A 23,044-nucleotide genomic window follows, 5' to 3' on the forward strand; every position below is an offset into this window, starting at 1 on the left:
CCAACAGTTTCACCAGGAAGTTAATATTGAGGTTGAGGCCTAAGGGGGCTTTTTACTACCATTCACACATTTTATGGAACCTCTGGTCAGAGACATGCTGGAAACCACATTTATCCTGGAGAGAAACTAAAAGTTAGTGCCTCATTTGCCAAGATGGCAGAAGAGTTGGTATTAAATGAAAAATTGCTCCTTCCCACTGCTGTTACTTTTTTATCGAATTTATTGAGGTGACATTGGAAAATAAAATTATATAGGTTTCAGGTGTACAATTCTATAGTACAACATCTGTATATTGTATTGTGTGTTCACCACCCAAAGTCTCTTTCCATCACCATTTATCCCCCTTTTGCCCTTGTCTACATACCCCCACTACCCTTTCCCTCTGGTAATCACCATACTGTTGTCTGTGTATATGAGGTTTTAAAAATTTTTTTGCTTAATGCCTTCAACATTTTACCCACCCTCAACTGCCCTCCCCTCTGACAGCTGTCAGTCTGTTCTTTGTCTCTATGAGTCTGTTTCTATTTTGTTTGATAGTTTATATTCATTAGATTCTATACATAAGTGAACTCATAGGTACTTGTCTTTCTCTGACTGGCTTATTTTATATAGCATAATACTCTCCAGGTCAATCCATGATGTCACAAAGGGTAAGATTTCCTTCTTTTTTTATGGCCTAGTAGTATTCTATTATGTAAATGTACCATAGCTTTTTTTTCCCCCCTTTATTGACTTTAGAGAGAGAGGAAGTGAGAGGGAGAGAGAGATAGAAACATCAATGAGAGAGAACTTTGGCTGCCTCCTGCATGCCCCCCACTTTGGATTGGGCCCACAGCTTGGGCATGTGTCCTGACTGGGAATCGAACCAGTGACCTCTTGGTGCATGGATCAATGCTCAACCACTGAGCCACACCAGCCAGACTCATGGCTTTTTTTTATCCACTCATCTACTGTGGGTGCTTGGGCTGATTCCAAATCTTTGCTTTGTAAATAATGCTGCAATGAACTTAGGGGTGCATATATTCTTTTGAATCAGTGTTTAGGGTTGCTTTGGGTATATTCCCAAAAGTGGAATCACTGGATCATAAGGCAGTTCCATTTTTAGTTTTTTGAGGTAACTCCATACTGCTTTGCACAGTGGCTGCACCACTCTGCATTCACACCAACAGTGCACGAGGGTTCCCTTTTCTCCACATCCTTGCCAATATTATTGTTTGTTGATTAACTGATGATAGTCATTCTGACAGGTATGAGGTAATATTTCATTGTGGTTTTAGATTGCACTCCAATGATCAGTGACATTGAACATCTTTTCATATGTCTACTGGCCAATCTGTGTGTCTTTCTTAAAGAGTATCTATTTAGGTCCTTTGCCCATGTTTTAATTGGATTGTTTGTTTTTGGTGTTGAATTTTATAAGTACTTTATATATTTTGTTATTAAGTCCTTAACAGATATATCAGTGAATATATTCTCCCACTTAGTGTGTTGCCTTTTCATTTTGTTGATGGTTTCCTTTGTTGTGCAAAACCTTTTTAGTTTGATGTAGTTCATTTGTTTATATTTTCTTTTGTTTCCCTTGCTTGAGGAAGCATATTATAAAAAATATTGCTATGAGAAATGTCTGAGATTGTAGTACCTATGTTTCTTCTAGGTTTTTTAAGGTTTTGAGTCTAACATTTGTCTTCAATCTATTTTGAGTTTATTGTTGTGTATGGTGTAAGAAGTTTGTCTAGTTTCAATTTTTTTTTTGTACATATCTCTCCAATTTTCCTAACATTTATTGAATAGATTGTTTTTACCCAATTGTATATTCTTGCCTCCTTTGTCAAATATTAATTGGCTGTAAAGGTGTGGGTTTATTTCTGGCCTTTCTATTCTGTTCCATTGATCAGTATGTCTCTTATTATGCCAGTACCATGCTGTTTAATTGCTATGGTTTTGTAGTGTAGTTTAATATTAGGTAATGTGATCCTTCCAACTTTTGTGGTTCCATATAAATTTTTGGAATTTTTTTTTAGTTCTGTGAAATATGCCATTGCTATTTTGACAGAAATTGCTTTGAATCAATAGATTGCTTTGGGTAGTATGGACATTTTGATGATGTTAATTCTTCTGTCCATGAACACAGTATATGCTTCCACTTTTTAATATCTTCTCCAATTTCTTTCTTCATAGTCTTATAATTTCCTGAGTGCAGGTCTTTTAACTTCTTGGTTAAATGTATTTTATTTTTTTATGCAGTTGTAAATGGGATTGTTTTCTTAGTTTCTCTTTCTGATAGTTCATTAGTAGTGTATAAAAATGCAACTGGTTTCTGAATATTTAGTGTTTACCCTACTACTTTACTGAATTTCTCTACAAGTTCTCATTGTTTTTGGTAGAGTCTTTAGGGTTCTTTATATACAGTATGATGTCATCTGCAAATGACAGTTTTACTTCTTCCTTTCCAATTTGGATACCTTCTTTTTTCCTTCTACTTGTCTGATTGCTGTGGCTAACACTTTCAGTATGTTGAGTAAGAGTGGTGAAAGTGGACATCCCTGTTTTGTTCCCAATCTTAATGGAAACACTTTTAGTTTTTGCTCATTGAGTATGATGTTGGCTGTGGGTTTGTCATACATGGCCTTTATTACATTAAGGTATGTCCCCTCCATTCCCACTTTTTTGGTAGTTTTTATCCTAGGTGGGTGCTGGATTTAATACTTTTCCTACATCTATTAATATGATTGTGATTTTTATCCTTCATTTTGTTTATGTGGCATATCACATTTATTGATTTTCAGGTATAATACCAACCATGCATTCCAGTAATAAATCCCACTTGACCATAGTGTATGAACTTTGTAATGTATTGCTGGATTTGGTTAGCTAATATTTTGCTGAGGATTCAGCATCTGTGTTCATCAGGGATATAAGCCTATACTTTTTTTTTTTTTTGTAATATCTTTATCTGGTTTGGAATTAGGGTAATGCTGGCCTTGATAATGAGCTTGGGAGTCTTCCCTCCTCTTGAATTTTTTGGAATAGTTTGAGAAGGATAGGTGTTAGTTCTTTAAATGTTTGGTGAAATTCACCTGTGAAGCCATTCAGTCTATGGCTTTTGCTTGTTAGGAGTCTTTTTTTAAAAAATTACTGCTTCAATTTTATTAATTGTAATCTGTCTGTTTAGATTCTCTGATTCTTCCTAATTTAGTTTAGGAAGATTGTATATTTCTAGGAATTTATCTATTTCATTCAGATTGTCTGATTTGTTGGCCTATAGTTGTTCATAATATCTTCTTACAATCCTTTGTATATCTGTGGAGTTAATTGTTACTTTTTCTCTTTCACTTCTGATTTTATTTTTTTGGGGTCCTCTCTTTTTTCTTGGTGAGTCTGATTAAAGATTTTTCAATCTTATTTATCTTTTCACAGAACCAGCTCATGGTTTCATTGATGTTTTGTATTGCATTTTTAGACTCTATTTTGTTTATTTTTGCACTTATCTTTATTATTTCCTCTCTTCTACTGACTTTGGGCTTTGTTTGTTGTTGTTTTTCTAGTTCTTTCCAGTGTAAAATAAGATTGCTTATTTGTGATTGTTCTTGTTTGTGGAGGTATGCTTGTAATGCTATAAATATTACTCTTAGGGCTGATTTGCTATGTCCCATAGATTTTGGGTTGTTGTGTTCTCATTTTCAATTGCTTCAAGATATCTTTTGATTTATTCCTTGATCTCATTGTAACCCATTCATTGTTTTGTAACATGTTATTTAGCCTCCATGTCTTTGTGTGTTTATAATGTTTTGTTTTGTTTTGTTTTGTTTTTCACTTGTAATTAATTTCTAGTTTTATATCATTATGGTCAGAAAAATGCTTAATATGATTTTGATCTTCTTAAATTTATTGACTTATTTTGTGTCCTAACATGTTATATCCTAGAAAATGTTCCATGAGGCCTTGAGAAGAATGTATATTTTGCTGCTTTGGAGTGCTTTGAAGATATCAATTAAATTCATCTTACGTAGTGTGTCACTTAAGGCTAATGTTTCCTGCTTGATTTTATTTCTGGAAGATATATCAAATGTAAATGGGCTGTTAAAGTCCCCTACTATGACTGTGTTACTGTCCATCAAGATTTGCTTGATATATTTAGGTGCTCATATGTTGAGTGCATAAATATTTACAAAAGTTCTATCAATTGCTTCCTTTGTCATTATGCGGTATCCTTCTTTGTCTCTTACTGTCACCTTTGTTTTAAAATTTATTTTGTCTGATATAAGTATTGCTACCCCAGCTTTTTGTTGTTGTTACTGTTCTTTGTTTCCATTTGCATGAAGTATTTTTTCATTCCTCTACTTTTAGTCTGTGTGTATCTTTCATTCTGAGGTGGCTCTCTTGTGGAAGCATATATACGGGTCCTCTTTTCTTATCCGTTCAGCTATCCTATGTCTTTTGATGGAGCATTTAAGCCATTTACATTTAAAGTATTTATTTACAGTTACATGTTTATTGCCATTTTATTCTTTTAATTATGTTCCTATGTTTCTCCTTCTCCTTCTCTTCCTCCTCCTTCTCTTCATCCTCCCCCTCACTCTTTTTTCTCATCTTCTTCTTGTCTCTTTAGCTTTTCTTGTCACTCCTTTATCTTTTTCTTGTCTGGGAAATATTGGTTGTGATTATTGAACATATTTAGTAGCTGTGATGATCTGATGTTGGGATGATTTAGAATAAAAAAATTGTTCTTCCTATGTCACTAATTCCTCTTATTTCAGTCACTTAAAATCTCCTGGCTATCTGTGGTGGTGGGTGATAAGTTACAAATGGATGTCAGAGGGCAAATTTGACTGCCCTTTTCCTTTATTAGTGCAGGGAAATTAGCCAGAATGCTGCTTGTCTTGGTACTAACCCACCACTCAGATCAATTTGAAACCATTTTTAGTTTTAATACTTTTCTTGCCTACTAATGATATATATATATTTTTTTATCCTCACCCGAGGATATTTTTCCATTTTTTGTACAGATAGAGTGGGAGGGAGAGAGAGAGAAACATCGACGTGAAGGGACACATCGAGCGGCTGCCACCCGCACGACCAACCAGGGCCGGGGACAAACTGCAACCGAGGTACGTGCCCTTATCGGGAACCGAACCCGGGTCTCTCCGGACCGCAGGCTGATGCTCTAACCGCTGAGCCAAACTGGCCAGGGCTCTACTGATGATATTTGAAGTGAAATTAGGCCACAAACATATTATCATGTCTAAGTTAAAAACCCTCTGACATGTTCACTGCTCTAATTGATGGGCAGAAAGTTCTGCTCTTAAGAAAGCGACTATCTTGGATTCATACCAAGAAGTGTTACAAGGTCACAAGCCCCAAGTTCACAATTTTCCTGGTCACATGTTCTGTGGCCATGGTTGTATTGTTCATCACCCTTTCCTGACTCCATACTATGCTGGTTTGATATTTTCACCCATCCATATAATGAAAAAAACAAGTTATTGATTCATTAATAACATGTCTTTAGGCTATACCTATAGAATGCCAACTACATAGCTGGAAATAGGGAAAAGTCAATTATCTTTTTTTTTTTTTTAAAGAACTTAACACACTCTGATGTTCACATTAATATTGTGATATGTGCTTTCCTGGGCAGTGTGTCAGACTTTTGTTCAGTGAGTTAATCCTCCTGGTATCCTGGTATGTTCATGTTCACTTTTCAATCTTTACTCTGGCAGATGACATTTAAGAAGCACAGCTTTTCTCTGTTATGACAGTTCATGGAGGTGAATGGAAGGTGGGGCTTTATTTCTTTTTGTTAATCCTCACCCGGGGGTATTGTTTCCATTGATTTTTAGAGAGAATGAAAGGGAGGGAGGGAAAGGGAGGGGAGAGAGAGAGAGAGAGAGAGAGAGAGAGAGAGAGACATTGATGTGAGAGAGACACATCGATTGGTAGCTGCCCCCATGAACCCCAGCTGAGTACATGCTCTTGACCAGGAATTGAACCCACAACCCTTTGGTGCATGGGCCGATGTTCTGACCATTGAACCATTGTGGCTGGGGGGGGGGGTACTTTATTTTGAGATTGTACCTTCTTATTCTTATTCCTGCTCATCATTCTCTTGTATTCCTAAAATAATTGAGTTGGCCTTTAAGTCAAAGTGCCATCTCCCTATAAAAAGAGAAGGAACCCATACTGCAGCCCTGAGCACAACCTGGGTGAACAGCCCCCACCTGTTTTTAGAGTTAATGGCCAGTCTTTTCTAGAACCCTGCTCCTTCCTGACCATTGCCATGGGAGAGCTGGGCATGGCTTTCAGGTCTGTAGGGCTGTACTTCCCTCTGTGTCTGGTGTTCTTCTTGGAACATGAATTCTTTTTTTGGCCAGGATCTGGGAAGTAAATGATGATAAGCTCAAAAGGAGTATTGGGGGATAGCTTCATGAAGTGTCTATTTAACAAGAAGTGGGCAGGATGAGGGAATCAAGAGAAAATGGTGATGCCCCAGAGAGTAGCCATAGTGAAGGATCATTGCCACCCCTTTGCCAGAAGGGGCAATAGAGGTCAGAGCCACCCCAACACTGTGCAGTAGAGGGGGCACTTGACAGGAACTGTGGGCCAGGAGACAACTAGGGGAATAAGTGCCCTGATTTCTCCCCTCCTGCCCTTTAACCGCCTGCTGTTGGCCAAGTCCACCTTGAAACCAAAGGCCAAGGGAGCTAGGTCTGGCCTTCTGAGGCACAGAGCAAGGGTGGTGGAGTAGGGTGGGGGTGGGGGGAATATCTGGATTGTGGGTCAGGAGGGACAGGAGGAGAATTTCCAGCACATTCAGTTTTTCTTTTTTGACAGAGAACAAAGTGTGTTTTCTTTGTTTTACAGAAATGGATTCTTTGGAAAGCCAGAAAAAACAAATCTTGCCAATAATTAGGTACTGTTTAGAAATTCATTAGAACCAGACTTTGCACCAGGAGAGAGATCGGCCTGAACATTTTATAAAGGTTTACTGTTCCCGCATTTATTTTGATTAACATTTCTTAATTTTTTAATTTTATTTTTAAAACATCCTATACATATTTAACTATACCAAGCACTGGATAATTTTATTCTGTTATGATTCACACAATGAGAAGAGAATTTTTAAAGACCTTCTCTTTTGTGATTGCTGGAGTGGTAGATTAAGGGACATACCTTGTGATGCTCTAGCTTTTGAGAAGGTCGTTGACTCTCTGTTTCTCCTCACTCCATGGCTGGGTTGGAAAGCAACAGAGCAGCAGGCTGCCACAATTGCTTTGTGCCCCCATGCCAAGGCACATGGTCACCAACAGAATAATTTTCTTTAATTTATTCATGCAAGATTGCCCCAGATAGAAATGTGGAACATACAAGATGACATGGGTATGCAACCACATTGTATGTTGCCTGCACAAACTTCTGCAGAATAAACAAGAAAAACATTGATGTGTATTTAGACATCCTCAGAGCCTTATTGTGACACTTTATGTAGTATAACCTCAGACTTTACTTGCATTCTAGCTTGCTTCCAAGACAAGATGTCACTTCAGGACATCTTGTTCTGCCTTGATGACTATTTATTTCACTTACATATGGTCTTTATCATCAATATATTATTAGAATGGTACTGACTTGAACTTGTCTGCTCTCCAGCCTTAGTACCCTCTATTGCACTCTTGGCTTACTATACTTTACTGATCTAAACATGTATCCTTATTCTGTCCACTTTTCTGAAAGGCTGTGTAGAGCTGAGTTCATTCATTCAATGTACATTTATTGGTCATCCACCATGTGTTCCAGGACATAAGGACAAGGAACAGAGAAGTCAGTTTCTGCCCTCATGGAGCTGCCATATAGGGTGAGAGATGGATGGTGAAGACAAACATACTTAGGTAGATATAATGTATGCTAGAAAGAGATAAGTGACACGTGAAAAAAATGAATGAGGTAAGAGGGATCAGGAGTTGAGGGAGTGTAGGGTGAGTTGCAATTTTAAATCGAGGTAGAAGTCTTTGAGAAGGGGACACTTGAGCACTCTGTGAAGAAGGTGCAGGAGGGAATCATGGATATATCTGAGGACAATAATATATCTTCCTGAGGATATATCTCAGGAAGAGGGGACTGGAAGGGAAGGGGCCTGAGGTGGACACATGCTTGGTGTGTACTGTGGATGGTACAGAGTCAGTGTGGCTGGAGAGGATTGAGGAGGAGAAGGGATGAGTGGGAACAGGTCATAGGGATATGCAGAACCTTGGGCCTTGGAGGCCACTGTAGATCCTTTTCACTGTGGACGTTGGGCCACTTCTTGCTCTAAGAAGTGAGGTAACCAGAATCAAGCAGAATATTGAATTGATAATAAAATGTAGGGGGTATAGGTAGAAATTGGAAGACTTCAGAGACTACTGAAATGGTTAGGCTCAGAACAGGGGGGCAACAAGAGAGAGTATAAGAAGGCATCCGATTTTAGCTACAGTTTGAAGGCACATTTCCTGAAGAAATAGAATTGAATGATAAATAGTAGAACTTAGGATTCTTGACCCAAGCAATTATAGGAGTAGGTGAGGCAGCAGGTGGAACAGGCTCTGCAGGGATAAGATCAGATGTTCTATTTTGGAAATATTAATTTTAAGTTTGGTACTAGGTATTTCAAGAAGAAATAATGAGTAGGAGGCTAAAGTGTGCACCTGGAGTTCAGTTGACAGGTAAAGGCTATAGATATGAACTGGGAACTCTGAAGCATGTAGAAGTTTATATTTATAGCCATGACATGGAGGAGATTCCCCTGTGGAGCAAGTGTAGACAGAACAAGTCTCTGCAGACAGGCAGGAAAGAGGACATGGAGGAACATCCTGTGGGAGGTGAGGAGAACCAGAGGATGCAGTTGGACCTAGAAGCTGGCTCCTGGGGAGAAGAGAGTGAGCCAGCAGAGTTGAATGCTGCTGACACATCAGGTGACTTCCAAGCCATTGGTGACATGGACAGGAGTAGTCTCAATACAGGTGGATCCGAAATCCTGATTGGAATGGGTTCCAAACAAGATGAAAGGGGAAGAAATTGAGGCAGAACTTATGGGCAACACTTAAGAGTGAAGAAAAAGTCCAGTATCTCGTATAAAAAGTGGGATAAGAAGTTTTACTTGTTAAAGAAAATAGTAATGTCGTTGTATGCCAATGGAAAGATCTTTGTTCACCTGAATTAATTGAATTCACAGTCTTTTTTTTTTTTAACGCCACACATTTATTCCACTACTTCATTCCACAAGTGTACCTTCCCCCTCTTTAGTAGATCCAGTTATTATTCCTATAGGAAACACATAATAAGATGTCTTTGAGTTCAGTTTTAGTTCATCTGTTCATTGGGCATATATAAACCATCTGGCAGTGCTAAACAGATAAGCTTGTTATATTACTTTGGCCATTATAATATTTGATTATTGTATTCCCTTATATAACTATGAAGGCTATTTTGTTAAGCACCGTTATTGAATTTGTTATTTAGTTTACAGGGTAGTAGGAGGTGTTGTAGAATCGTTATTTAGGGAAGAGATAAGATTACTCTGTAGATCTTCTTCAGAAATAATCCTTCCCCTTCATTGCTACATGACTCAGGTCACTTAGTTTGTGGTTGAAAGGTGCTCACAGATTCTGAATTTGTCATTTGCTTTATCCCATCTAATTAATTCACAGAGAGTGCTGTCCTTTTACCTATGCTATTAGGCTTTGACCTTGGCAACTTGTAGAGACCTTCTGTGATCTGACGTGTGAAAATCTTGCTTGTTCCAGCTTCAAGGCCTCTCACATTGCTAGACACCTCTTAAGCTGGTTGAAATCGGTATTTTAATAATCTGAAGTCTCTAGACATGATTTTAATTGAAAGGGGCTGCTTAACATACATCATAGACTATTTTACACTATGTTCCTTTAGTATGATTCTTGGGCTAACCAGATCATATACTCATATTCTAAAACATAATCAGGCCTTAATGAGGAATCAGCTATCTGAAGGGACAGTGTGCTGGTGTCTCTTGGCCTATGGTTTCCCTGAACAGGGCTGGCTGAGGACAGTCTGTTGGACTCGGGTTCTAGACATGCTCAGACTCTGCAGAGCTAATCTCTCTGTCCCTGAGGAGAGCTGTGGTTTGGTCAGTTAGATGGCCCCCAACTGTCCAGAGCTTCAAAGTGGGGTGCTATAGATTACATGACTGTGTCTTCCCAAATTCATATGTTGAAGCCCTAATTAGGTTTAGATGAGGGCATGAGGTTGGAGCCCCCATGATGGTATTAGTGACTTTATAATAAGAGAAGAGATAAGAGCCCTTCCTCACAGTGAGAAGGTGGCCATCTGTCAACCAGGAAGAGGGTTCTCACCAGGCACTGAATCTGAGGGCACTTTGACCTTGGACTTCCAGCCTCCAGAACTGTGAGAAATAAGTATTTGTTGGTTAAGTCTCCCAACCTGAAGCTTATTACACCCTTAAGGAAAACTTTAAGGGGAAAGGGTACTTTTCAAACAACCAGGACCTTGTGAATGTACTTAAAAATTAGCTCCTTTTACATAAGACCCAGATTGAAGGGGCTCCCACCAAATTTAGAACAGTTTGAGAAAAATATATAAGGACTGAGAGCAAATATATATTCCAGACTTCTCATAAATATAGAATCATGGATGCTTACTTTTTAAAAGTTTATATATATATATATGTCAAGGACAGAAGTGAAATATGTATTTATTTTTGAAGTTAATTTTAAAGTTTACATATATACACACATATAGAATAATTCATATAATTATAAGATACTAAGTATGGAATAAGCAGAGAGAAACAAATGGGAGAGGAGAAAGGGCTTTGGCGTGCAATAGAATGCTGGATACTGACTGGTGAATGTGGAGAAGGTGCTGGATTGGGAAAATCGTAATTCTGCAGTCATCACAGAAGGATTGGATTAGTAAAAGTCATCAGTATGTAGAAAATGTGGGGGGAAATTCTTATGAGGAAGATAATATTTGCATAGTCTTAAAATGTCTCCCAATATAATTAGCAAGAGAAAAAATAACAACTGTACAGCAGAGAAGCCCAATAATACATTGACTGAAATTACCTTGATCAAAGTTAATACCACTGAGGAGACCAGGGGGTTATGGTGCCTTTCAGAGGTGATACTCTAGAAAGAAGGATGCACCTTTGTTTTCATGATGTTCGGGCTAGGAGTGAATCTAAGTATGAGGAAGCACCAGAAAACCCCAGATAATGAACATCTCATATAAGGGATTGTGTTCTTCAGAAATGCCTATGTCATGAAAGATAGAAAGGCTGAGGAGACTGAGACAGGACAGCTACATGCAAATCTTGACTGGGTTCTGAATTGGAGGGAAAAGTGTTCTAGTGGATGTTATTGGATCAGTGACAAAGTTTACATATAGACAGTAGATTAGATTAAAGAATTATACCTGTAATAAACTTATTGAAATTGATGTACGTTGTGGTTATGTAAGAGAATGTCCTTAGTCTTGGGAAATAAGCACTGACATTTTTAAGGGTAGAGGGCCATGATGTAGGTTACTTACTCTTGAACCTTTTAGAAATGATTGATAGCTAGCTAAATAGTTATCAGTAATGGTCTCAATGGTGATTAATACCTAGTTAGATAGACAGTAAATGGATATAGATATAAATTATATAGATAAATAGAAAGATAAAGCAAATGGGGTAGAATATTGATAATGGGTAAAGGGTTCATGGGAGTTTCATGTACTATTCTTGCAATTTTCCTGTAAGTTTGAAATTTGTTCTGAAACAAGTTGTTTTGTTTTGTTTTTTTTTTTATCCAGATTTTTTTTTTTTTTTCTGATAGAGTGAGAGGGAGAGAGAGGAAGAGAGAAAGAGACATCAACATGAAAGGGACATATCGAGTGGCTGCCCCCCACATGACCCAGCCAGAGCCGGGGACAAACTGCAACTGGGGTACATGCCCTTATCAGGAACTAAACCCGGGTCTCTCTGGACCACAGTCTGACGCTCTAACCACTGAGCCAAACTGGCCAGGGAATTTTTGTTTTTGTTTTTTAAAGAAACTTTTTGATTGATTGATTGATTGATTGATTGATTGATTCACCCATTCATGCAGGATTCATTGAGTGTCAGTCCCAGGTCAGGCCCCATTCTTCATGCAGTGAGCCACACAGACAAGCTCTGGTTCTTATTAAGCTTCTGTTCTAGGGGAAGATGACATAAGAAAAGAATACACAAAGAGCAACCAGAAAGTGTCAGATGGTAATTGTAATTCAGAGAAAGGAAATGGGGTCATAAGGTGGTGATGGGGGCTGATGGGGTAGATCCTGTTAAGTTCAGGGGAATGGAAACCTGATTGAGGGAAGGAGTCAGCCCTGTATCCACCCAGGAAAGATCATTCTAGGCCCTAGGACCAGCCACTGCAAAGGCCCATCAGCAGGACAAAGAAGGGCTTGCTTGAGGAGCAGAGAAGGACTTTGTGACTGGGGTTAGGGTTGGAAGGAGTCAGAACCTTGGGCAGGACTGGATCATCCAAGGCTTTGTCAACCATAGTAAGGAGTTCTGATTTTATTCTAAATTGGAGAGGGAGTTGACTGAGGTTGGAGCAAAGGAAGTAACATTAATGAATTCATGTTTTCAAAGATCACTCTGGTTAGGAGTATGATTAGTAGGGGAACACTGAGTGGGAAAAGAAGCCAGCAGACTCCACCAGGCACCAGGAGAGGCCGCCCCATGTCTCTCCCCACCTTATCCAACCTCCCTGACCCCTAGTGATGTGAACATCTGTAGGATTGGATAACTGTACAAGCACACTCTCTTTTTTTTCTCTTTTATACCAAAATATATCTTTAGTGAAGTCATTCCGTGCCTCTCAGCAACTCTACAAATTAACCAGATTTCTTTTTTCAATATTACTTTGACTAATGACCAAAAAAAAAAAAAAAAAAACACATCTTTCTCCTTTCTTTTTTTTAGCTGCTTCCAGGCCTGAGTGTTAGGGAACATAAATGTCTAGAGAGACCCAATTCCACAAGGAGAAAACCACTATGAGGACCCAGAGAGGCATTTGTGAAATTGCTGGAGCCCTTAAAATAGGAGCAGGTGAGAGGGACACTGGTCCCACTGACACTCTAGTGCTAAATGAACAACTTAAAAGGAAATAAGGGCTATGGTTTTTCTTGCTTGTTAACACATTACCAACTCTGTTTCTACCCTGTGCCACAGCCACCCTTTTCTAGAACTTGGAATTCTGAAGTCTAGGGAGCCAGGGCAGTTTTGGGAGAACACTCTAAATAGCTCTGTTTCTTTCACTGTCAGATGAAGTGAAGTTTTTCTGAGACTGAAGGGGCCTGGTGACTAGGTTTTTGTGGTTCATAGATGGGTGTTTTGTTGAGGCATCATCCTGCCAGGAAGCACAGGAAAGAAATGTGTGGATTAGAGAAGGGTCCTTCACAGCAATGACTGATTCTCAAAGAGTGGGCAGCTCTTGTAAGACCCTTTGAACTTCAGGCTGTGTGTGTGTGTGTGTAGGTTCAAAATGTGGCAGTGGGTGTTTCTAGAAAGACAGAAGTTTTAGTCAGTTATTTTGATGGTTATGAAAAGTGGTTCCCTTTTATATTCCCTTTGGATCTAATGTGCACTGCTCTCAAGCACTTTTCTGTTACAATCTGGATGTGCAAATTAGGATCTAGGAAGCAGATTCTGGTAAGGCTTAAATGGCCCCAAACAGATGCAAGGTTTCAAGGTGACAGTGGGAGATTGGCCCATTGCCAAGAGCAGTGTGGGAAGAGGAGGGATGTATTTCACCAAAGTTTGTGGCATCAGTTATAATCAGAGAACTAGGGTGGAATGGAATTTTTTTTATTTTTTTTATTTTTAATCCTCAACCGAGGACATTTTTCCATTTTTTGTTCAGATAGAGCGGGAGGGAGAGAGAGGAAGAGAGAGAGAGAGAAACATCGATGTGAAGGGACACATCGAGTGGCTGCCACCGCACGACCAACCAGGGCCGGGGACAAACTGCAACCGAGGTACGTGCCCCCAGCGGGAATCGAACCCGGGTCTCTCCGGACCGCAGGCGGACGCTCCAACCGCTGAGCCAAACCGGCCAGGGCAGAATGGAATTTTTTAAAAGAATTTTTGTGTGTGAATTTGCATTTTGTTGAGTAAACAAAATATTCCTCATGAATCCACTTCTGCTCATTATTTTGCAGTACAAATAGGTGAATCAATAATCGAACGTAGTAATTTTAGAAAATGCAAGGAAAGAAAGCAACATCAGCATATCTATTGTTTCTTCTTTTGTATATCCTCAGTGGTAGTAAATGATCCTCCAGTGAACATGACTTTGAGTTTTGGATGTAGTCACAAGATCCTCAAGTAGGAACAGTGTGTGGGATCTGCCTGTTACCATTTATGGTGAAAGAAACAACAAAAGAGGTGATTGTGCAACCCTGTGAATATACTTAAAAATGCTGAATTGCACACTTTACATGAGTGAGTTGTATAATATGTGAATTATAGCTGAATAAAGCTGTTAGGAAAAAAGGCAGCACAAAAGACTAGACAGGCAGACAGGTTTGACTGAAGAAATCAAGTTTCAGAAAGTCACACAGGAAACAAATCATACAGATGTACACTCATCATCTCCATGGGATGGTCCACTTATTTAGTGATTTTATATTAGCCAAAGGTCCATAAACTGGACTAAGGAGACAGTTTTTCTGAACCAGGAACATATTGTTTCAGGGTTTTAAGTAGGGTCAAGTGGACTGGTGGACTGATTTTTGGAAACCACTAAAATGATTCAAAGGTAGGTTTGATGATTAAGCAAATCAAGCTGAGAAATATCAACACAGTAAAAGTAACAACAGAATGCTACAACAGACATTTCTTTTCAGAGATCCTATATACTGACTCCATATGTGATTACCCACCTCTTTCACCACTGAAATTAGCTAGTTGTCTCACACTAAGATCCAATGCCAAGGTAAATGTGACTAACTGAAGATTTGTGGTTGACCCATATAGTTAATTGTCTTAGTTGGGTTCCTCCAAAAACGGAACTGAGTCAAGCCAATACAGGGAGTGTTCACTGTGGGTGGTCGCTGTGGGCAACCAGGACTCAGTGTCACTGGGCAAGTCTCAGGGCCTCTGTGGAACATGCATCAGAATTACTCAAGCCAGGGAGCTAGGAATCGGGGATGCTTGTCCATTGATTCCCATCTGTCATTTGTTAGCACTGTTCTGGGAGTATTGGTTGGCACTGCTGGCCTGCCCTGCATGTGGGTGAATGTGCCCTCCCAGCCAGGAACAGAACACTCAGGCAGATTTACAGGTGTTAGCAACAGCCTGTGCTGGGTGGCCATGGGGTGCCTGGGAGGTACACACAGGGCACCAACAGCATCTGCTACTTCAGTCCAAATCTGCACTGTCCAATAGAGCCTTCTTCAGTGATGTTTTGTATCTGTGCCACTGGACACTTGAAATATGACCAATGTGACTAAAGAACTAAAATTCTCAATTTTACTTAATTTTAATTTATTTAAATTTAAGTGACTACGTATGACTAGTGGTTACCATCATGGACCATGAAAGTCTAAAAATATTAGAAAATTAATCCCTTGATCTTCTAATTGGAGTTACAAAGTTAGGTATCAAGATGACTAGAATAAAGTGAGCAGTATCTAAAGATGTATTTTCATTTCCCCTTAAATCTTCACTTTTTGTGCTTTAGTTAGATTTCCAGTTTTTTGTAGCCAATAGGTAGGACTTGGTAGCTCAGCTGAAGATAATTGCTAATTAAGGCAATTCAACCAGTTTTTGAATGACTGCTATATGAAGTCCCCAGCTCTGAATATAGAAAAAAGCAACATTCTGGAGCCTTCATTGATATTTCTATCAATGCCCGTAGGACTGCCCAAGTGCTTGACTTGGTCCAGGGCAAAGCTGCTAAGGTAAATATTGTTGCAAGGGGATTACTCAAATTATTTGTTTGGTTTGCTACCTATAATTAAAAACAGTATTGGTTAGGCAATTTTGTTCAATTGTATTGACCAGCTCTTTACTTTTGGTATGTGATTGAAGATGCCCATCAGAACACTGGGTTAAGGGCATGCAGAAGATTATTCACACCTGTTTCTTCCTTTTTTTTTTTTATCCTCACCTGAGGACATTTTCCCACTTTGTTCAGATCGAGTGGGAGGGAGGGAGGAAGGGAGGGAGAGAGAGAGAGAGAGAGAGAAGCATCAACATGAAAGGGACACATCAAGTGGCTGCCTCCCACATGATGACTGGGTGTGAATCGCAACCAAGCTATGTGCCCTTGACTGGAATCAAACCCGTGACTCATTAGTCCTCAAGCGGATGCTCCAACCGCTGAACCAAACCAGCCAGGGCTATTCAAACCTGTTTCTGAAAAGCAGCCTGAATTATGAACAATCAATTTTTATTGAAAACAGGTAGCAACAATATAGAACATAAATGACAGATATAATGAATGGACACTTGGCTTACCTCACGTTCTCTTTCTCCCCTTCCTTGTCTAAGGCCGACATTGCCAATCAACCGCAGTGCTCTTGCTTGTGGACCCAATATAGAGCTTCTGGGTCTTTCCTAACACAACACTCTTGGCAGATATGTCAAGCCAAATAACATTAGAATGTTCATTAGGAAACAATGAATCATTTCTGTCATACCTACCAGAAAAGATTGAGTGAGACAGAGATCACTTTTAAGAGGCTTTTAATAGAGTTTTCTGTTGTGTTTTTTCTTGATTCCAGAGATGAAGGGCACTAACATTACAGCCTATTTCCCTCCCCTGGCCTTAGCCCTTAGGTTAGAGCTCCTCAAACTATTCCTGTTTTGTAAGTAAAATTTTATTGGACACCTCCACATGCATTTGTTATGTGTTGTCCGTGGCTGCTTTTTTGGTATAACCGCACGTTCGAGACTGAAAACACTAAAATATTTTCTATCTGTCCCTTTACAGAAAAGTTTTATAACCCCTGCCCTAAACTCTTCTTTTGACTTTTGTATAGGAGGACAAGCTCTACTTGCTGTCGGCACAGAGAGCAGTGTTAGATTAGCCAGTACAGTCGTCCCTCGCCATTTCATGCTTCGACTTTCACGGCTTCACTCTATCGCAGTTTTTTTCAAATATATTCATTAAAAAGTTGATTGAGACAGTGAAAATGATACAGTGCACTCTCGGTTGTCTGAGTCAATTATACACCCCTGTATTACAAATAAAATTAAAATTACTGTACGTATGGGCTTGTAGGCCTATGTATTCAAACACCCCAGGAATCCTTCAATGCCAGGTGCAACCACTAGAGTCTGGAACAGATTAACCACGATGAATGAGGGACAACTGTACTTGTCCTCTGTTGATCTGGGTGAAGCTGGTGAGCCTTATTGCTCAGGAAACTTCTAGTTTGTAAAATATGTGTGAACTTGATATATGGCCATGGCGCAAACTTTTAACCTCAGCACATCATAGTTAATTAATGCCAGATACATAATTTGTGAAGCCTACTCTGTAAGTAGGCATGTCAGCCTGGGATGAGTTGGTTTTGGGGTTATATTTTGGACAGTACTTAGCAGGTGGCCTTAGTCCAGCTGGCCATTCTGAGTCTCTGTCCTCATCATTAATATGAGAATATTAAATCACAATCCTTGTATGTAGCTATTGAGGTAACATTGAAGTAAGGATTAAATAACAAAATGTATTAAAGTGTTTATCCTAGTGTTTCACACCATTAAAAGCCCATAAACGGTAGCTTTTCTTGAAGCAACCTGTTTTAGTAAGTAGATGATGGATTAGGAAAATGGGTATGCTCGGAGCAAGCTCATATCTGCCATGTGAGTGTCTTTGGGAAGGAGTCTCCATTCGTACTTTGGGAACACTTAGCTATAGCTATGTAACAAGTCACCCCAAAACTCAGTTGTTTGAAACAATAAGCACTTACTCTGGCCCATGAGTCCATGGGTCAGCTGGGCATTTATGCTAATCTCTGTCAGGCTCAACTGATCTCAGCTGGGCTTGTTCATGTGTCTGTGATTACATGGTCAGCCAGGGTGGCCTCATGTGTCTTGACGTCTGTGATGAGAAATGACACAGCATCAGTTTTACCACATTCACTGGCCACATCAAGTTACAAGAGCAGCCCAAATTCAAAAGATAGCTCCACTAAGTAAAGAAGGAACTGAAAATCAGATTGCAAAAGGCATGAATAGGGGTGAATGAAGAACTGGGAACATTTTTTGCAATTCCTCTATCACATTGACTCCTTCACCAAGATGATAGAAAATAAATCAAGAAATCATATGCCTTTTATTTATATGAATTATTAAAGTCAGATATTCAAATATTTTTAGCTGCTGCTATTTCCCTTTATAAAGAAGACAGTGACTATACAGTCTTTACCAATAGAAAGAAGTTGTGAAATGAAGCTTTTGCTTTAGGAAGTCACATGGTAACCCAAGCTCCTTCTTGTTCTGTCATACTTGCTACAGACTTTGGCCAGTAGAGCCTTTGATGTGAGAGGATTTAATTTGGAGCTTGCCATCCACCGTTTATCTCACATGTAAGAAGGTCAGCAAACCTCAGGGCCTGTTGGCTAGTTGCACATCGGATTTCTTTCTCTGACATTTTTACAAGCATCACAGCCCTCGGATTTCTTTATGAAGGAGCCCTCTAGTTCTTCCTTTTCAGACTTGTGATGTTCCCTGAGTCTGTCTGTGCATTGCCACTGAGGTCACTTGGGAAGTGAAAATTGTGGCTGGACAGTGCACTGTCTTGGCCTCTGAGATCAGGCAGTCCTGGCTGACCTGCTGGTTTGATCTCATTAGCTACTCAAAACAACCCCAGTTGTTTGGGGTTGGACTAAGTAACTGTTGAAAGCATGAGGCGTTAAGAACTTGGGTTCTAGAGTCTAATAGAACATGGAAACCTGGCTTCGCATGTGCAGGTGTGACCTTGGGCAAGATGCTGAGCTCGAAGGGCTTCAGGCTTTACACTCAGTCCTTTCTGTCAGTACTTATGATGTGGGGCTGTGGAAATAGCATGTGTTAAAGCTTGTGATGCATCTGACTTCAGTGTGAATAAGCACTCACTCGATGACAGCTCTTATTATCAAGATTATTTTTATGATTCCGACTACACTTTAGTGAGCCTCTTGGCAATTTTTAAGTCTGCATTATATGACTGGCTCTGCCTTTTCAAAGGGGTCTCCTCTGCTTTCTTAGGCCAGGTCTGGAAGGCCCTGTTTTGGTGGAAACATTCATAGATTGCCATGAAGATGTCATTTCTGATTTGCATAGGGATTTTTCACATTTTGAAGGGCATAGCTCCTCCTCAGAAGAGGGACACTTGCCAAGCTTCGAAAGAGCTCTAAACTTGCTGAATTGTGGAAAGGCATTCTTGGACACAAAGCTCCCAAAAAAGCCAGACCCTGTTTGTAATGAGTTTGAATGCTTCCAGGGCATCATATTACAACCTCTGTGTTGTATTCCCATGGGGCTCATAGGGCTGTAGCGATGGTTCCCATGGCTGTGTGCAGCCCTCTTTCTAATCATGCCGGCCAAGTGTTAGTGGGGCAGTTGTTTTTCTGTCCCCAGGTTCCTGTTTCGTTTTGTTTAGTTTTCTCTGTTCAACATCTGTGTGGGTGTTGGCACCACAGAAGGAAGCTTGTAGATAAATACACTCAATGAAGAATCCATGAGAGTATTTATTCATATGCTATCTCTGAGTCTGTATCATAATTTATAGGAGAACAAAAGGTCATTTCACTTATTTAACTGTATAAAAATACTGATATTTTCTGTCTTATAAGGAGAAGTAAAAGGAATAGTTTAGGAAAACTGAATGCAAGGTATTGGAGTATTAGAAGAAATATAAATAGTTAAATAAATGTTGGAGTTCACATTTCACTTGGCTTCCACATGGTGTTTCAGAGAGATCCACCCTGATCTACCTACTGAGTAGAACTGTTCTTAATCCATGGCTGAGAGTTTTGCCAAGCACTGAGGGCTGAGGGCCAGAGACTGATGGGGGTAAAGACAGAGCTGAGCTGGAGATAGCCCTTGTCAGGTCCTGACCAAGAGCTGGGTTGTTTGGATGCAACTGAGTTAGTAATACTTTTTTTTTTAATTCTCGCCCGAGGACATTTTTCCATTTTTTGTTCAGATAGAGTGGGAGGGAGAGAGAGGAAGAGAGAGAGATGGAGAGAAACATTGATGTGAAAGGGACACATCAAGAGGCTGCCACCTGCATGACCAACCAGGGCTGGGGACAAACTGCAACCAAGGTACACACCTTTAGCAGGAACCGAACCCGGGTCTCTCTGGACAGCAGGCAGACACTGTAACCGCTGAGCCAAACCAGCCAGGGCTAGTAACACTTTAAGTATTTATTAATTATGTTTAACCAACAGTAGATTGGATAAAAGAGGCAGAGGAGTTCCATGTGAAAGTTAAGTGAATTCTGTATCATCCCCAAAGGTCTTCCTTGTGATGGTTTGTGAAGCAAGGAATATTTGAAGAAGTGACAGTCTTACTGGAACTTGTACCCTTGCATGTGTTTTGTAGCCCATCCCTGTCACTGGGACTTGAGGCATGTATAGGATCCAGGGAGTAGTGTCAGATCTGTAGATTTGGGATAATACAGGTTGAATTGTGTTACCCTCAAAAGATATATTGGCATCCTAATCCCTAGTACCTCAGAATGTGACCTTTTTTGGAGATAGGGTCTTTGCAGAGTAATCAAGTTAAAGTGAGGTCATTGGGGTGGGCCCCAATCCAGCACAACAGGTACCCTTTTTAAAAGGAGATATTTGGACACAGACACACAAGGAGAACACTATGTGAAGATAAAAGCAGAGATTGGGGTGATGCTTCTACAAGCCAAGGAACGCCTAAGATCGGCAGCAAACCACCAGAAGCCCGACGAGAGGCCTGGAACAGCTCCTTCACAGCTCTCAGAAGGGACCAACCCTGCTGACTCCTTGATCTTTGTCTTCTATACTCCAAAACTGTGACACAGTAAGTTTCAGTTGCTTAAGCCACCCCATTTGTAGTATGTTTTTGAGGTAGCCTTAGCAAATGATTACAGTGGGCATCATGGTAAAAGGTATGGATATTCTACCCATCACCCTACTGGAGAGTTTAAACTATCCCAATAGCCTGTGTGAGGAGGAGTGAGGTGGAGAAAGAGCAGTGACAGGACTTGGGGCCTAATATATTTCCAGGTCACCCCAAATAAGTCTAGGTACCACTTTGCAACTAAGATTTATATACCTCTAATAAATACCCAGAAATAATATGACAAGGTCCAGATTTACGCCTCCTGTCTAGATTTTCTGTTTAAAACAATAATGATAATATTAAAAAGTACGGTTGTACTGTGTCACTGTGGCGGGAGCAACACGACCATACAGGGTGATGCATGTGTAGGTCACACTGAATCTTCACTGCAATGAATGAAAGCATCCTTGGACTCTTTTTGAGGGAACTGAGGCCACAGAGGCTATAGTGACTTGCAAAAAGTTAGTGACAGACTAGAGTTCAAGTTCAGGACTCTTGACTTGCAGGATCTATGATCTCCCCACTGTGCTATAGAACCAGTGGATGGTTTTCTGGCTAGGATCACCTGGAGAGTTCTTGAAGTACTGATGCTTTGACCAGCCCAGAGGGGCTCAGTTAAGTGGTTTGAGAGGTAGCCTGGACATGGAGATTTTTCAAATCTCCCAGGTTGAGACCCAAAACAATAGGCAAACAAAATATTTTATATTGAACATTTTTTAATTAATTTATTTTTGTTACAGATATTTCTCCCCCCTCCCCAGAGGCCCTCCTCCTGATCCCCCACACCCCCAGTATTGTTGTCTGTGTCCATTGTTTATACATACATGCATATAAATTCTTTTGTTTATCTCTTCCCTCCCCCCTGCCCTCCTCCTCTGAGGTTTGTCATTCTGAACCATTCTTCTTTCTATGTCTCTGGGTCTATTATATTCTACAAATAAGTGAGATCATTGTGGTATTTGTCTTTCTCTGATTGGCTCATTTCACTTAGCATAATACTCTCCAAGTCCCTCCATGTTGTCTCAAAAGATAAGAGATCTTTCTTACTTATAGCTGCATAAAAGTTAGCTTATTGAGAACTTCTCACAGAGGTTGGTGAGAATCACCTGGGAAATTTTTTTTTTCATACAGATTCTGGGGCCTTACCCAGGCATAGTAGATCATAATTTCCAGGGGTGGAGTCCAAGGATCATACCATACCAAAGATCCAAAAGTCATTTGAGGATCTTACAGGTTTGGCTTCTAGAGTGTGTTCTAGAGAGATTCTATGCTGGGAAGGTCACTGTTGACTTCCTGTGAAGTCATGCTGTGACACCCTATCTAGTGGCCAAAGGAGCATGGCCATTTTTTCACTTCATATATTCTAAAGGTAAATATAGTAAGCACTAGAAAGGACCTGGGACTTAGAGATGGTGTTAATACACCTCCACTCAATAATTCCCAGCACCCAGGAACCCTGTTTTGGACTTTTACAGAATTGTGGAAATCTGCCAAATGGAAGCAGTTTCCCATTCCATAAGCTGATAGAGTACAGCCTTTTTTACTATCTTAGCTGAGTTCTTTGTTCTACAGATGAAGAAACTGAAGCCCGTAGAGCCTGTGGCCACCTATCTAATCCCTGAGAAAGGAAGTCTAGGATTGGAGGCTCCTAATGCCACCTGGGTCATTTTCCTCATTGTCTCTCTGTTTCTGACCATGTTCTGATCTAGCTGCAATATGTTGGCCACATCTCTGAGAGATCTATGTTCAGAACTGGGCCCATCCTTCCGTAGTCACCATAATGTGGTGATAAGCAGAGTTGTTTTTGACCAGGACCTTTGCTAGAACTAGGGGAGTCTGCCCAACAAGAGCAAGAACATGCTCCACAGTACATGGGTTAGGGCAAAAGGAGTCAAGGTTTCTATTCAGAATGTTCTGCGGAATGAATGACATAGCATTCTCCAGAATGTCACCCAC

General features: G+C 40.1%; 1 protein-coding gene and 1 long non-coding RNA gene across 8 annotated transcripts in view; both read left to right on the forward strand.

Annotated features, from left to right (window-relative positions):
* SLC24A3 (solute carrier family 24 member 3) overlaps positions 1-23,044 on the forward strand; it is a 558,214-nt gene that overhangs the window by 111,134 nt on the left and 424,036 nt on the right. The gene's annotated exons all lie outside the window — the stretch shown is intronic.
* LOC118619165 overlaps positions 6,891-23,044 on the forward strand; it is a 43,046-nt gene continuing 26,892 nt past the window's right edge. The window contains exons 1-4 of one of the 2 annotated variants that reach the window (XR_004957146.1): positions 6,940-6,980; positions 7,795-7,852; positions 12,980-13,105; positions 20,849-21,046. This is a non-coding gene — a long non-coding RNA (uncharacterized LOC118619165). Of the gene's footprint in view, positions 6,981-7,794; positions 7,853-12,979; positions 13,106-20,848; positions 21,047-23,044 lie in introns of both variants that reach the window. The other variant, XR_004957147.1, reaches the window with a different exon arrangement.

This window comes from Molossus molossus, unplaced genomic scaffold, assembly GCF_014108415.1.
Source record: "Molossus molossus isolate mMolMol1 unplaced genomic scaffold, mMolMol1.p scaffold_m16_p_6, whole genome shotgun sequence".
Lineage (NCBI taxonomy): Eukaryota > Metazoa > Chordata > Mammalia > Chiroptera > Molossidae > Molossus > Molossus molossus.